General features: G+C 41.9%; 1 long non-coding RNA gene across 4 annotated transcripts in view; it reads left to right on the forward strand.

Annotated features, from left to right (window-relative positions):
* The window catches only part of LOC134809259 (uncharacterized), a 42,343-nt gene that overhangs the window by 12,790 nt on the left and 13,464 nt on the right, over window positions 1-16,089 (forward strand). For all 4 annotated transcript variants that reach the window (XR_010154549.1, XR_010154546.1, XR_010154548.1 and 1 more), the window contains exon 2: window positions 2,107-2,192. This is a non-coding gene — a long non-coding RNA (uncharacterized LOC134809259). The remainder of the gene's footprint in view (window positions 1-2,106; window positions 2,193-16,089) is intronic.

The raw sequence follows: 16,089 nt of genomic DNA on the forward strand, positions 1-16,089 counted from the left end.
AGTCCTGCTACTGCCAGGTTAAGAAAACCCAGCTCTTTGTTATTTTATAACAACTGGAGGAAGCTGGTGTGCATCATTGGCTGATAGGAAGAGAAATTGAATTCCACATCTATGTCCTACTTCATGCATGGATTGCTCTCAACAACCGTGAAACGGAACACAAAACAGTGAAACAGGTGAAATTCACATCTTGTCTTTCCCTGTGCATACTCTTAGGACCAGCCCTGGCCATGTTCTGAATATGACCACTTTAACCTCAAAACTGTACTGTTAAAACTCAACAATAAGAAAAGGAACAGTCCAGGCCAGGTGTGGTGGCTTACACCTGTAATCCCATCACTTTGGGAGGCCAAGGCTGGTGGATCACTTGAGCCCAGGCATTTGAGACCAGCCTAGGCAACGTGGCAAAACCCCGCCTTTACCAAAAATAAAAAAAAAAAATAATAAAAAAACAACTAAACTCCAAATCGTGGTGGTGTGCACCTGTAGTCCCAGCTACTCAGGAGGCTGAGGTGGGAGAATTGCTTGGGCCCAGGAGGTGGAGTTTGCAATGAGCTGACATCACACCACTGCACTCCAGCCTGGGCAATAGAGCAAGACCCTGTCTCAAAAAAAAAAAAAAAAAAAGAAAAAATGAAAAGGAGCAGTTCAATTAAAAAATGGGCAAAAGACCTGAACAGACACCTCACCAAAGAAGATATATGGATACCAAATAAGCATATGAAAAGATGTTCAACATCATTTATTGTTAGGGAATTGCAAATAAAAATGACAAAAGATACAACTACATACCTATTACAAGGGCCAAAATCCAAACACTGACAGCACCAAATGCTGGCGAGGAAGTGGAACAACAAGAACTCTCATTCTTTGCTGCTGAGAATGCAAAATGATACAGACACTTTGGAAGACACTTTGGCAGTTTCTTACAAAACTAACATACTCTTACCACATGATCCAGCAATTATACTCCTTGGTATTTACCCAAATGAGCTGAAAACATATCCACACAGAAACCTACACAGGATTTTATAACTGCTTTATTCATAGTTGTCAAAACTTGGAAGCAACCAAGATGTCCTCCAGTAGGCGAATGGAAAAACACACTGTGGTACATCCAGATAGTGGAATATTATTCAGTACTAAAAGGAAATGAGCTGTCAAGCCATGAAAAGACAAGGAGGAAATTTAAATGCAGATTATGAAGTGAAAGAAACCAATCTGAAAAGGCTACATATGATTCCAACTATATGATATTTTGAAAAAGGCAAAACGGTGGAGATAGTGGTTGACAGGGGTTGGAGGGAGGGCAGGATCAACAGGCAGAGCACGGAGGATTTGTAGGGACATCAAACTGTTCTTTATGGTTCTGTAATGGTGGATCCATATCATGATACATTTGTCCAAACCATAGAGTATACAACACCGAGAATGAACTCCAATGTAAACTACAGACATTGGGTGATAATGATGTATCAGCGAAGGTTCACTGATTGTGACAAAGATCATCCTCTGGTGGGGGACATCCATAGTGGGGGAGGTGGTGCATGTCTGGGTGCAGTGGGCATATGGGAAGTGTACTTTCTGCTCAATTTTGCTGTGAACCTAAAACTGCTCTAATAATTCAAGTTCATTAATTCAAAAAGAACCCCTGAATTGTTTTAACAGGGATATTTGAATATTGAGTACTGACCAGATATTTACTGATATTAAATTGTTGGCCGGGTGTGGTGGCTCACACCTGTAATCCCAGCACTTTGGGAGGCCAAGGCAGGTGGATCACATGAGGTCAGGAGTTTGAGACCAGCCTGGCCAACAGGGTGAAACCCTGTCTCAACTAAAAATAACAAAAATTAGCTGGGCATTTTGGTGCATGCCTGTAGTCCCAGCTATTTGGGAGGCTGAGGCAGGAGAACTGCTCGAACCCAGGAGGTGGAGGTTGCAGTGAGCCAAGATCATGCCATTGCACTCCAGCCTGGGCAACAGAGTGAGACTCCATGTCAAAAAAATAGAAAAAAAAAAAAAAAAAAGAAATTGTTGGTTTTTTTTTTTCAGGTGTGATACTAGTATTGTGGTTATGTTTTTAAAAAGTCTTTATGTTTTTAGCTGGGTGCGGTGGCTCAGGACTGTAATTCCAGCTACATGAGAGGATTGCTTGAGGCCAGGAGTTTGAGACCAGCCTGAACAACATAGTGAGTACCTGTCTCTAAAAAAAAAAAAAAAAAAAAAAAAAAGTCTTTATATTTTAGAGTTATATACTGTAATATGTATGAATGAAATGCTATGAGGTTTTGGATTTGTTTCAAAACACTCCAATGTGTGTGTGTTGGGAGGAAGTAGATAAAACAGGGCTGGTGATAGGATGATAATTGTTGAAGCTAGCTGATGAGCACATAGAGCTTGATTACACTATTACTTCAAGTTTGTACATGTTTGGACATTTCCATAATGTAAAAACACAATTACGTGCTTCAGGTCTCAATCCCTAGGTCTCTTACACTCTGGGAATGGATTTAATAAATTTAGCAAATGCACCTGAGGTTAATAATGGATTTATACATTGCTGTGGCTACAGAACATTTACATTTTGACACAGGTCTTCATTATCTTAATCTAAATAAGCAAATATTGTGGAAATTTCAGACATTACCCCAATCTGACAGGGCAAGTATTTTTATTAGTTCTAACTTTCCCCTTCCCTAATTTACTTATGTATAGAATTGGTCCTCATCCCTGACTGTGGGGAGACTTTTGATAGTTATTACCTTTTCTTTCTTTCTTTCTTTCTTTCTTTCTCTTTCTTTCCTTCCTTCCTTCCTTCCTTCCTTCCTTCCTTCCTCTCTCTCTCTCTCTCTCTTTCTTTCTTTCTTTCTTCCTTCTTTTTTGAGACAGAGTTTCACTCTGTCACCCAGGCTGGAGTGCGGTGGCGCCATCTCAGCTCACTGCAACCTCCCCCTACCGGGTTCAAACAATTCTCCTGCCTCAGCTTCCCGAGTAGCTGGGATTACAGGTGATGCCTGGCGAATTTTTGTATTTGTAGTAGAGACGGAGTTTCACCCTGTTGGTCAGGCTGGTCTCGAATTCCTGACCTCAGGTGATTTGCCCACCTCGGCCTCCCAAAGTGCTGGGATTGTAGGAGTGAGCCACCACGTCCGGCCAACTATTACCTTTTCTTAGAATGCTTTATGACATCATGGCATTTCAAATTGTGTAACATTCAGAACGTTTTCTGTTGTATCCTTTCCTAGGTCTTCATTACTTTCCTGGGACTTGACAGGGCATATTGAATCTATCCTGTAATGCATGGGAATAAATAAGGATTCCAAAACGTGAATTGGATTTAGTTAATTTTTGTTTCTCCATGTCTCCATACACACAGGCAGCATGAGTGAGCATCTAGTATGTATTGGATATGTGCTGGTTTGATACCATAAAGAGATTTATAAAATGGTGCCGACTTTGAGGGGTTCACACTCTGGGGGAAAGACTGTGCTGTCTAAGTGAATAAATTTGGAGGTTGAGGGCTTCATGGAGAGGAGGAAAGTTGTGCTTTATAACATCATGGCATATTTGCATGAGCCATGCAAATAAGCAGAAGCTCATCACCCACCCGATTTATGTCAGAATCAGAACCCAAAGCCAGGGACCCACCAACCAACTGTTCGGCCCAGCACAGTTTCCCTGTGGCAATTCCACTTCTTTGTTTCTTATCTTACATCGCAGCGTACTTTGTTTCTTGTAACTCCTGCAGGATTTTTCTTAAAGCCTTACATGGTGCTGTTATCACGTGGCACAAAATGAAGCCGACCTCTTTGTGTGTGGGAATAGAGGGAGCATTACACTGCTGGGATGCAACAGATGGAGGGTGGAAAGCTGTCCAGCACCTTGTCTCTTCCAAGATACATAGCCCAGGGGTATTCCCATTCCTCCACGACACAAATGACAACTTCCTTGAGCTCTGATGGCTTGCCAGGTGGCTGATGGCGTGGAGAACCTTGCTCATGTTTACCTGTTCTTGCATCCATTACTCACCTCTGCCCACGTGCCCCCACACTTGCACACAAAGCCACAGAGTGGCTTAAAAAAAAAAAATGAAAAGCCTCCCCCCAACCCTATTCTAAAATGTCAAGTGTTTCAGTTTTGAGAAAAAAGAAAGCTGAAGAAACCATGACTCATGACATGGGCTGACAAACAACGATCTGAAGGTATGCTGGTGAGTCACACTGTGGAGCTCTGCCTTTGTGTTGTGGTGAGGGCCGGGGCTGGAAGGAGTGTCATGGGACCAGCCAGTAAAATTCCACTACTCTCCGAAGCCGATTGGGAGGCAATTTAAAAACCCTGGGCTTTTTCCAGCCCCAGTGTAGTGGATGACTCTGGGTCCCCTCAGGTATGTCGATCTGTATGGGAAATCAGGAAGAATGATTATTAATAACTGGAAAAAAAAAACCTGTTATTATCTTTCCAAGCCCAATGCCATGCTGAACCAGCCCTGCCTGCTTCTGCAAGCCAGCGAGGCTGCTGGATTTTCTCGAAGGGTATTGAGTTGCTAAGCAACAGCACTGGCGGCGCCTATCATGCCCAGCGATGTCAATGCCTGAGTGTGGCCTGCAGAGCACACTTGCTCCCCTCCCCCTCGCCTCCTCTGGGCCCCTTCCCCCCACTACGAGAACATTCATTTGCATCTCAGGGACAGGAGCTGTGCCAGGTGATTCTGTGTATAAAACAGCGTAGTGCAGCCCCTGAAGCACAAATATTGTTTTGGGTTGCAAGGCGGTGCATGTGACGTAGTTGAAAATACAGACTCATTTGTGTATACTCCCCACGTAAGGAGGGTAGGCTTCATCTGAAAGCCTGCGTGTCAAATATTCCTTTCTAATACATCCTGGTGTGCTCTGCCTTGAAGTGTTTTTTTCCTGTCTGCCCATCCAGCATCTTATTTATGCCCCATTCTGTCCCTCTCTTGTTGCCTTTGTTCTGTGGTCTCCTGGGTGATGGAGTTATTGTTTGTGTGTAGGGATGCGTGGATAAAAGGGAGCTGATTTCTAGAGGTGAGATGGCCCTGTGGTTAACGGTTGGAGGCTGCTGTTGACAAGGCCTGTTGCTGTGGCAGTTTTGCTCCGGAAGTGGCCATTTTCTGGGCAGGGCTCCACCAGAGCACCATCTGTCTGTGCCTTTTACTTCCTGTCAAGAGGCAGCAGGCTTCGTGAGCTGGGGAAGTGCCAGAAGCAGCCTTCGAATTAGACAGACCTGGACCCAAACCCTTTATCTTCCCCCAACCCGTTTTGGCATCTTGGCACGAGACTGTCCCCATTTCTGGAAAGGGCGTTCACAAGAACAGTCTGGCTGGGTTGTTGGGATGACCGAGTGTGATCATGCGTCTCTATGGCTGGCCATGGTGTTTATTCGATGGCAGGTATTACCAGGATGGAGCGAGTCCCAGTAGGAAGGGCCTTTAGGATGTCATCTGGTTCCACCCAACAGGGATGGGAACTGTAATTCCCCACTCTCCCTGTGGAGAATCAGGGCAGGCTCCGGATGGATGGCCAAAGGCTGCACAGAGGTGAGCCTCCAGGGTTGGGTTCTAAGCGCTGTTCACACTCCTGTCCCAGTGGTGTTTGGTCTGGGGCACATTGTGATATGTGTTTCCCTCCTTTCTTAAAATTAGCTCTTGACTTCAGGGCCTTGTAGTGGACTGATGTCCCTCCTTAACTGAACAGTCAGTCTGCTTATTTTTTTGGGGTGGTTTAGGGGTAAAAATAAGTAGATAACTGAACAAAGCTGGCTGGCAGGAACCTTTGGCTGACCGCAGGGCTTTGGTGGTGGTCAAGACCTGGAATTGGATTTGAGGCCTGGCCAGCGTGAAGGATATGCCATAGGAGCCCAGGAGGATGACTCTGCCAGGCCTGCTTTTGACATCTCTGTCATGCTTCATGCTTTATGCTGCTCTGGGCCATTAAGCAAGAACTAAATCTGATGCCCAATCAAGGCTGAGCTCTTTTTTTTTTTGAGACACTGTCTCACTCTCTTGCCCAGGCTGTAGTGCAGTAGTGTGATCATGGCTCACTGCAGCCTCAGTCTCCTGGACTCAAGTGATCCTCCCACCTCAGCCTTCTGAGTAGCTGGGAGTACAGGTGAGTCAGGTGAGTCCCACCACACCCGGCTAATTTTTTTTTTTTTTGGTAGAGATGGGGTTTCACTGTGTTACCCAGGCTGGTCTCAAACTCCTGGGCTGAAGACCATCCACTCGCCTCAGCCTCCCAGTGTTGGGACTATAGGCGTGAGCCACTCATCTAGTCTAGGGTGAGCTCCTAAACAGGAAATGTGTGGCATGGCTTCTTTGAAGGTGGCTTTCTCATTCTGAGTTTTAAACCACAGCCACTGAAGATGGTTAGTGCCTGCGGAATGCGTACCATTTCCACTCAGAGAAACCATTCCTCCTTAAGGAAAGCTGGGGCCATTCCTGGTCTGGCATTCCCAGTGAAGGAAGAACCAAGTGGATGCCCCTCAACCCCAGCCCGAGGCAGCTGTGTCATTATGGTCCAGCTGGGCACCCCACTCTTCAGGAGGCGGAGAGGGAAACAGGGGGATTGGTCTAGGTTTGTGTGGGTCAGAGCCAGGTGAGAATAGTTATAGTAGTTGCTGGGCAAAGTAAATAGGAAGGAGACAGAAAGGCCCAGGCATGCAGGAGACCCCAGCTAAAAGGGCAGGGAGAGGGACACGTTGGTGGCCAAGAAGAGGGAAATGAGGAGGGGCTTTTGGAGATCCCGCCAAAGAGGCGTTCTGTGAACCCCTCCCGCTGACACACCTACTGAAGGGTCCACTGAGACAGCAAAGCAGGAAGGATGGAAAGGGTCCGCCAGGGGCAGTGCCTGACATGCGCTAGAGATGACGTAGAATCTGGGATCAGTGACAAAAGATCACACCTAGAACCGTGGTCAAGGATGTGAGCCAGATTTTCTGGGGCTCAGTCCTGGGTTTGTCACTTAACTGTGTCACTTGGAGCAAGTCACATACCTCTGGCAGTCTCAGTTGCTCATCAGAAAAATGGGAATTTTATATATATATAAAAAATATATAATTATATATTTATTTATAATATGTGTATATATAATTATATGATTATAATAATCACAAATGGGATTATATATAATATATAATTATACATTAATTTATAATATATATTTATTTATAATATATGTGTATATATATGCATATATACATATGTATGTATGTCTATATCTCCATCTTTCGGGTTGTTTTGAGAATTAAATGACCTAACCCATGTAAAGCCCTGTGTACCGTGCCTGGCATATAGGATACTTCATCACTGTCACCTGTTTTTGTTGTTATGACCTGAGCATCTCCCTGTTCACCAGCCCTTGTTCTTTAGCCACAGGTTGAAGATGACAGTAGATCCTAAGGAACCTCAGTTCTATCCCAAAATGTGAAGGCCTTTTTACTCAACCACAAAGAAGTGGTCAGCAGAAAACTGGTCATCCCGGCCTCTGGGGCCATGCACAGCACTCAGGAGGAGCTACTATTTTCCCTGCCTGTTTACATGCGGCCTGGGGCCTTGTGGGCTATTTGAAAATTAGGACACGAGAAGTCCAAGCAACACCTGGTAATTAAACTGAGTCCTCTATCAGAGAGAGGCGTGACCTTGAAGGGCATCCATACAGGAGCCAGGGGCAAAGCAGAAGGTGGGAGGGATTCTCCAGGCTTGACCCTCTCAGCACATCTCAGTCAGGGGTGCCTGGCAGCCTAGATTCCAGCCCTGCCCAGTGCCACCCAGAGACCTGAGGGAGGTGGACAGCTGCTCAGCTGGGTGATGGGAGCCTCTAGAAATAGTTGTCAACCTCATCAAACCAGAGATGAGCCCTTAGGACAGCCAGGGTGTTGATTTCCAGCCAGGCAGGGCATTGGTGCTCCAGTGGGATGTGGACAAGGTTCACTGCAGCCTCTGAGCAGATGAACTAGGGGAGAGACACTACCCCAACCATGCTCCCCCGACCCTTGGGTGTTAAGTGAAAGTATCTTCCTTTTTTCTCTCTGCTCTCTCTGCTTTACAACAAAATATTATCTTTAGTCTGCAAAACCAGGGCCAGGAAGAATCTTCACAGCTAGACAGGGCCATGGAAAGATGATGAGGCATATCAGGAACTATGTAACCTCGTAATACTTCTGCTGCAAAACCTCCTGACGTTCTGAATGAACAGTCACATGCAGCCTCTTCAGTGCAAAACTGAGCTCATAAGAAAGTAAAGCAAATCTGTAGGGGCCAAATGAAGAGGGAACTGGAAGTCAGAGCTTCAAGTACATGACTGATGTGGTGTATCCCTTGGGGATGGGGGTGTACACGCTGGTTTTGGGAAGCAGGGCACTTGGGTTTGAAAGTTTGTCCAGGACATTTGTGTGACTCTCAGTTTTTGAATATTGGTGGATAGTGCTGCTTAGAACATTCTGGTATGTGAGTTTTCATTGCACCTAAGGTATTTATGTTGGACAAATATTTAAGAGAAAAATTATTGAATTTAGGTATGTATAAACTCAGATTTGGAGAATACTGCTAAATAGTTTTTCAAAGTTGTTCATTTTAAATAACAGCATATGGGCCAGGCACTGTTGCTCATGCCTGTAATCCCAACACTTTGGGAAGCCAAGGCAGGAGGATTGCTTGAGGCCAGAAGTTTGAGACCAGCCTGGGCAATATAGTGAGACCCCATCGCTACAAAAAATTAAAATATTAGCTGGGCATTGTGGCGTGCACCTGTAGTTCCAGCTACTCAGGAAGCTGTGATAGGAGGATCACTTGAGTCCAGGAAATGGAGGCTGCAGTGAGCTTTGATCGCGCCAATGCACTCCAGCCTAGGCAACAAAGCGAGACCGCGTATCAAAAAAAAAAAAAAAAAAAAAAAGTCCAACAGCAATGACAACACTGTAGGAGCATTCTAATTGCTCCACATCCTCAATTTGTATTGTCTTTTCCTCGGGCTTATTTTAATCACTCTGGTTGGATTTGCATTTCTTTCTTTCTTTTTTTTTTTTCTTGAGATGGAGTCTCACTCTGTCACCAGGTTGGAGTGCAGTGGCATGATCTCAGCTCACTGCAACCTCCGCCTCCCGGGTTCAAGCAGTTCTCTTGCCTCAGCCTGCTGAGTAGCTGGGACTACAGGTGTGTGCTACCATGCCCAGCTAATTTTTGTATTTTTAGTAGAGATGGGGTTTCACCATGTTGGCCAGGATGGTCTCGATCTCTTGATCGAGATTGTGATCTGCCCACCTCGGCCTCCCAAAGTGCTGGGATTACAGGTGTGAGCCACTGTGCCTGACCTTGGATTTGCATTTCTAGGATGATGAATGAGAGTGTACTTTCTCGTATGTACTGTGGCAATTTGATACCTGCTTTTATGAAGTGTCTGTTCAAGTATTTTGCTCATTTTTTTCTATTGGGTCATCTGTATTTTTCTTAGTGATTTACAGTTTATACTTGATTTATAGATTTGTTTGAAATATAAATCCTGGGACCATAAATATATTGCAAATATCTTCTCCCATTCTTTAGCTTGCCTTTTCACTCTTTTTTTTTTTCTTCCTTTATTGAGACGGAGTCTCACTCTGTTGCCCAGGCTGGAGTGCAATGGCGAGATCTCGGCTCACTGCAACCTCTGCCTCTTGGGTTCAAGCGATTCTCCTACTTCAGCCTCCTAAGTAGCTGGGATTACAGGCGCCCGCCACCATGCCTGGCTAATTTTTTGTATTTTTAGTAGAGACGGGGTTTCACCATGTTGGCCAGACTGGTCTCAAACTCCTGACCTCAGATGATCCACTCACCTCGGCCTCCCAAAGTTCTGGGATTACAGGCATGAGCCACCACGCCCGGCCTCATTCTCTTAGTGGTGTTTTTGATAAGCAGATGTCCTTGATTTTATTAAAGTTCAAGTCTCTTATTTTTTCCTTATAGTTATTACTTTGTGAGACCTACTTAAGAAATATTGCTTAGTCCAAAATCATATATTTTCCTGTGATTTCTTTTAGAAGCTTTATTTTTATATTTTTCAAATTTAGAGCTACAATCCAATCCATCTTGAATTCTTTTTCTGTATATATAGTTTTAAAAAAATATATAGAGGTTGGTATTAATTTTTTTACATCTAGATAGCCAACTGACCCAACACTATTTATTGAAAATAATATTATTTCTCTTGTGTTACATTGTCACCATTGCTGTAAATCAAGAGACCGTATATCTATAGGTCAGTTTCTGGATCCTGGATTCTGTTCCAATGGTCTATTTGTTTATCCTTGTGACATTATCTTACTGTATACCATTACTTCATTCTATAATGAGTCTTGATATCAAATAGGGAAAGTCTTCCAACTTTGTTTTTCTTCAAGATTGTCTTGGTTCTTTTTGCCCCTTAACATTTTCATATAAAATTTAGAATGAGCTTGTCAATTTCCATGCACGCTCACAATAAACCCGCTGGGATTTTTATTAGAATTACACAGAAACTCTAGATATGCCAGATTGTAGAGAGTTTATATCTTTATAATATTGAATCTTCCAATATTGAATGGTAGAGCTCTTACACAACTTCCATTATGTTAATACCTAGGTTTGTGATTTTTTGGATGCTACTATATATTAGTCTGTTCAGGCTGCCATAACAAAATAACATAGACTGGGTAGCTTAAATAACAGAAATTGATTTCTCACAATTCTGGTGGTTGGGAAGTTCAAAATGAAGGTACCAGCCAATTTGGTTCCTAGTGAGCATTTTTCCTGGTGTAGGAGATGGTTATTCTTCTAGGTGGGCACCATCTTGCTATGTGTTCACATGATCTCTTCTTTGTGGGTGTGTCGCAAGAGATAGCAAGTGAGCAAGCTCCCTGGTGTCTCTTCTTATAAGGGCACTAATTCCATCATGAAAGGCCCACCTTCATGGCCTCATGTAACCTTAATTACTTCCCCAAAGCCCCATTTTCAAATACAATATATTGGGGTTAGGGCTTCAACATGTGAATTTTGGAGGGACATAAACATTCAGTACGTAACATACTGTAAATTCTTCATGTAGGTTCAAGGTTCAAATGTATATTACCGATTTGGTCTGGGAATTCTTAAGATAAAAGATTAATATAGAAGTGGTATCAAGCAGTGATGGTATCCCTGCAATGTCTGTCAGAAGCAATAAAAAATCTTCTCTGGAGGAACATTCCCTCAATTCAGGCAGTTGAAGATTGCTACAAACAGAGTCCTACTAAATATAAGTTCACAATCCAGTTACAAAACATACGAGGAATCAATTTACCATGAGCAAGAGTCAGCCGACCAAGCAACTGATGGATTATGTTTCAAGAACTTAAGATAATAGAACTATCAAATATACTATAAAATAAATATATTTAAAATTATTAAAGACTTAAAAAGGAATTGAAAATTGATAAAGAGAATAAGACTATTAAAAGGAGGAGGCAGATTTGAAAAAGAATAATATTAATAAAAATGAAAAGTATATAGTCATTAAAATTAAAAACTCAATGGACAGATTAGAGACAGCTGAAGGGGAATTAGGGACTTGGAAGGTACAGGAAATTTCATAGAAAGCAGTTTAGAGAGATTAAGAGATGGAAAATATGAAAGAGAGATTAAGAGACAAGTAGGACAGAATGAGAAATTCTAATATACATGTAATGGGGTTTCCAGAAGGTAAGAAGATAGATAATGGGGCCGGGCATGGTGGCTCATGCCTGTAATCCCAGCACTTTGGGAGGCCGAGGTGGGTGGATCACTTGAGGTCAAGTGTTCAAGACCAGTGTGGGCAACATGGTGAAACCCCATCTCTACTTAAAAAATATACAAAATTAGCCAGTTGTGGTGGTGGGAGCCTATAATCCCAGCTACTCAGGAGGCTGAGGCAGGAGAATCACTTGAACCCAGGAGATGGAGGTTGCAGTGAGTTAAGATTGTGCCATTGCACTTCAGCCTGGGTGACAGACGAGACTCTGTCTCAAAAAAAAAAAAAAAAAAAAGGTAATGGGGAAGAGGCAGCAGTCAAAGTGAAACTGGCTAAAAATTTTTTAGAATTGGTTTAAGACTTAAATCCTAAAAATCAATCAGTCTGATTACTCTTGAGCAGAATTAAAAAAATATATATGTATAGTTTAGAGGATAAAGGAGGAATCAGTAAAACTCAAACAATCCAAGAGAAAGAGAAAAGAAACAAAGAAAAGACAGAGTAAGTAGGAAGTATAAAATAAAGCAATGGTAATAAAACTAAATATATGAGTAATCATAATGCATATAAATAGAATAAATTATTCAGTTAAAAGAGAGAAGCTAGGTGTGGTGGCTCATGGCTTGAAGTCTCAGCTACTTGGGAGGATGGTGTGGGAGGACTGCTTGAGTCTACGAGTTTGAGACCAGCCTGGGCACCACAGTTAGACCCTGTCTAAAAAAAAAAAAAAAAAGACAGAGATTGTTAGAATAGGTTAAACACACACACACACACACACACACACACACACACACACGCACATGCAGTCTAGTATTCTAGTATGCCTCTTGTTTAGAGAGTGACGCAGAAAGGTAGAAAATACACACCAGGGGAATACTAATCAAAAGAAAACTAGTTCGGCTATAGTAATAACAGACAAAATGGACTTTTTAATACATGTATAAAAACACTTTAAAGAGAAAAATAGTCACTACATATGATAAAAGGAACAGTTCATTAAGATACATTCACCTCCATTGACCTAGCAAGATCACCTTAAAACATATGTAGCAAAATTTTACAAAATTAGGAGGAAAAATAGACAAATCCATACTTGTAGTGAGAGATTTTAACATACCTCTCATAGTAATTGATAAACCAAGAAGACAGAGAATTAGTATGATTATGGAACATATAAACAATATAAGAAGCTTGAACAATAATTATATGTGTAATTTTACACTCAACAATCAGAGAATAGGCCGGGTGCAGTGGCTCATGCTTGTAATCCCAGCACTTTGGGAGGCTGAGGTGGGTGGATCATTTGAGGTCAGGAGTTCCAGACCAGCCTGGCCAACATGGCAAAACTCCGGGTCTACTAAAAATACAAAAATTAGCTGGGCATGGTGGCGGGCACCTGTAATCTCAGCTACTCAGGAGGCTGAGGCATGAGAATCGCTTGAACCCGGGAGGTGGAGGTTGTAGTGAGCCGAGATCATGTCACCGTCCTCCAGCCTGGGCAACAGAGCGAGACTTCGTCTCAAACAACAACAACCCCGCCCCGCACCGAAAAAAGTTAGAGAATATACATTCTTTCTAAGCAGATACAGAAAATGTACAGATTTTGACCATGTACTGGATATTTATATCATGAAGCTATTTATGTAAAGCTTAAAAACCCATAAAACTATACTATACCATATTCATGGATATTATCTTCATAAAAAACATAAAATACATGGGGGCAATAGATCCTACATTCAGGCTGTAGGTTTTTCTGCAGTTGGAAGGAGGAAAAGGGGATGGGGGAGGGACATATTAGGGGCCTCAGCGGTATCTGTAGTGCTTAAAACAACCTTAAATAAGAGATCAGCTTCCTGTCCTGATCCAGAAGGAGTCTAACCTCTAAGCCTCTCTCTTTCCCACTGATTATAACTAAAACTTTTAAAAGCAGAAAATACTTAAGACTTGGAAAAGTCATAGCATGCAGACTGAGGAAGGGAGTCAAAACTTGAAGAATGAATTGTTCAGAGCTGAATTTCTCATTTTCCCCCATTCTATTTCCCAACTTTGATCTGAGGGCAGCCTAGTTGTGGAACTAAAATCCTGAGAAAAACTCTGTATTTCTGGCCAGAGGACTGAGAAAATGGATCCCTGGGAACTAGATAATAGGGCAGCAGTCTCCAACCTTTTTGGCACTGGGGACCAGTTTCATGGAAGAAAATTTGTCCATGGACCTGGGTAGGGGGATGGTTTCAGGATGATTCAAGTGCGTTACATTTATTGTGCCCTTTTATTTCTATTGTTATTACATTGTAACATATAATGAAGTAATTATGCAACTCACCATAAGGTAGAATCAGTGGGAGCGCTGAGCTCGTTTTCCTGCAACTAGACGGTCCCATCTGGGGGTGATGGGAGACAGTGATAGATCATCAGGCATTTGATTCTCATAAAGAGCGTGCAACCTAGATCCCTTGCATGCACAGTTCACAACAGAGTTTGTGCTCCTATAAGAATCTGATGGCTCTGCTGATTTGACAGGGGATCAGGCAGTAATGGGAGAGATGGGGACTGGCTGTAAATACAGATAAAGCTTCACTCGCTTGCTTACAGCTCACCTTCTGTTGTGCAGACCTGTAATGGTCCATGGCCCAGGGACTGGGGGCTCCTGGAGTAGGGGAAATGCTGGAGAAGAGGGATTCCTTAGTTCTGTGTATGGACCAACACAAATCTTGGGCTCAGCCTCAAGTTGTATATACCCAGGACAGACCTAAAAGTACTACTGCAAAGATTTTCACAACTGACCTGACACTAGAACCCTGCAAACAGAAGGCAAGACAGAACCTGTGATCTGAACACAACAGGGTTAATGGCCTGCTAAACAAATCGAAACCAACATTCTCTAGAAGTTTTACAAGGAGAATCTAGAATTTCATGGAATAATATTAGAAATGTACAAGATACAATCCAAACTTACTTGACACATAAAGAACCAGGAAAATGTGATTATTTTTCAAAGGAAAAGGCAATCGATTATGTTAATCCTGAGATGGCCCAGATGCTGAAGTTATCAGACAAATACTTTACTTGTTATAACCAAGCCCATGAGGTAAAGGTAAACACCTTAAAATGGAAAGAAAAAAGTGTTTGGCAAAGAAATAGAAACTATTATAAAAGAATACAATACAACTTTTGAAAATGAAAATTGTAATATCTGAAAAACAAAACTCATTGAATGGGCTTAATAGCAGAATGGAGATGGCAGAGGAGTCAGTGAACTTGAAGATGTATCTATAAAAATTATCTGGTCTAAAGGACAGAGAGAAAAAATGATTGAAAAAAATTAATAGAATCTCAGTGGCCTGTGGTACAAGACCAAAAGGTCTGACATTCTTGTTCTTGTAGCACCAAAAGGAAAGAGAAAAGAGATTGGATTAGAAAAAAATATATATTTGAAGAATTAATAGCTGAAAATGTCTTACATTTCGGAAAAACATAAATTTGTAGGTTTAAGAAGCTCAGCAAGTCTCAAACAGAATAAACCAAAAGGAAATCATGTCCAGATGCATCACACACTGTTGAAAACCAGATATAATTGAAAAATCTTGAAAGCAGCCAGAAATAAGTAACACGTTATATATAGGGGAACAAGGATTCATATGACTGAGTATTTCTCACCAGAAACCATGGAGGCTAGAAGACAGTAGAATAACATTTTTAAAGTGCTTAAAGAAAGGAGCTTTTAACCCAGAATTCTATATTCAGAAAAAATATCCTTCAGGAGTGATGGTAAAATAAATACATTCTCAGATTAAGAAAAAGTGAGAGAATTCTTTGGTATTAAACCTGCTCTAAAATAAATGCCAAAGAGAGTCTTACAGGCTGAAGGTAAATGATACCAGAGGGAAACTTGAAACTTCAGGAATGAAGGAAGAGCAACAGAAATGGTAAATATTGGGCTAAAAAAATACCCTATTTTTATCCTTTTAAATTCTTTAAATATTTATGGCTGTTGAAGGCAAAAATCATAACATTGGTGAGGTTCTCAATGTATATAGATATAAACATATGACAGGTATAACATAAAGGGGGAGGGTAAAAGTATGTATATGTTTGTCAGGCTCCTACATTTTACTTTGAATTGGTAAAATAGTAACTTGAAGTAGACTGTAAAACACTAGGAATGCATATTGCAATATCTAGAACAGTCACTATACACACACACACACACACACACAAAGAGATACTGCCAAAAAAGCCAACAGATATGTTAAAATGAAATACTAAAAACTTTAAGTAATTCAAAAGAAGGCAGGAACAATGGAACAGAACCAAAACACATAGAGGACAAACAGAAACCACATAATAC

Source organism: Pan troglodytes, chromosome 22 (assembly GCF_028858775.2).
Source record: "Pan troglodytes isolate AG18354 chromosome 22, NHGRI_mPanTro3-v2.0_pri, whole genome shotgun sequence".
NCBI classification, from domain to species: Eukaryota; Metazoa; Chordata; class Mammalia; order Primates; family Hominidae; genus Pan; species Pan troglodytes.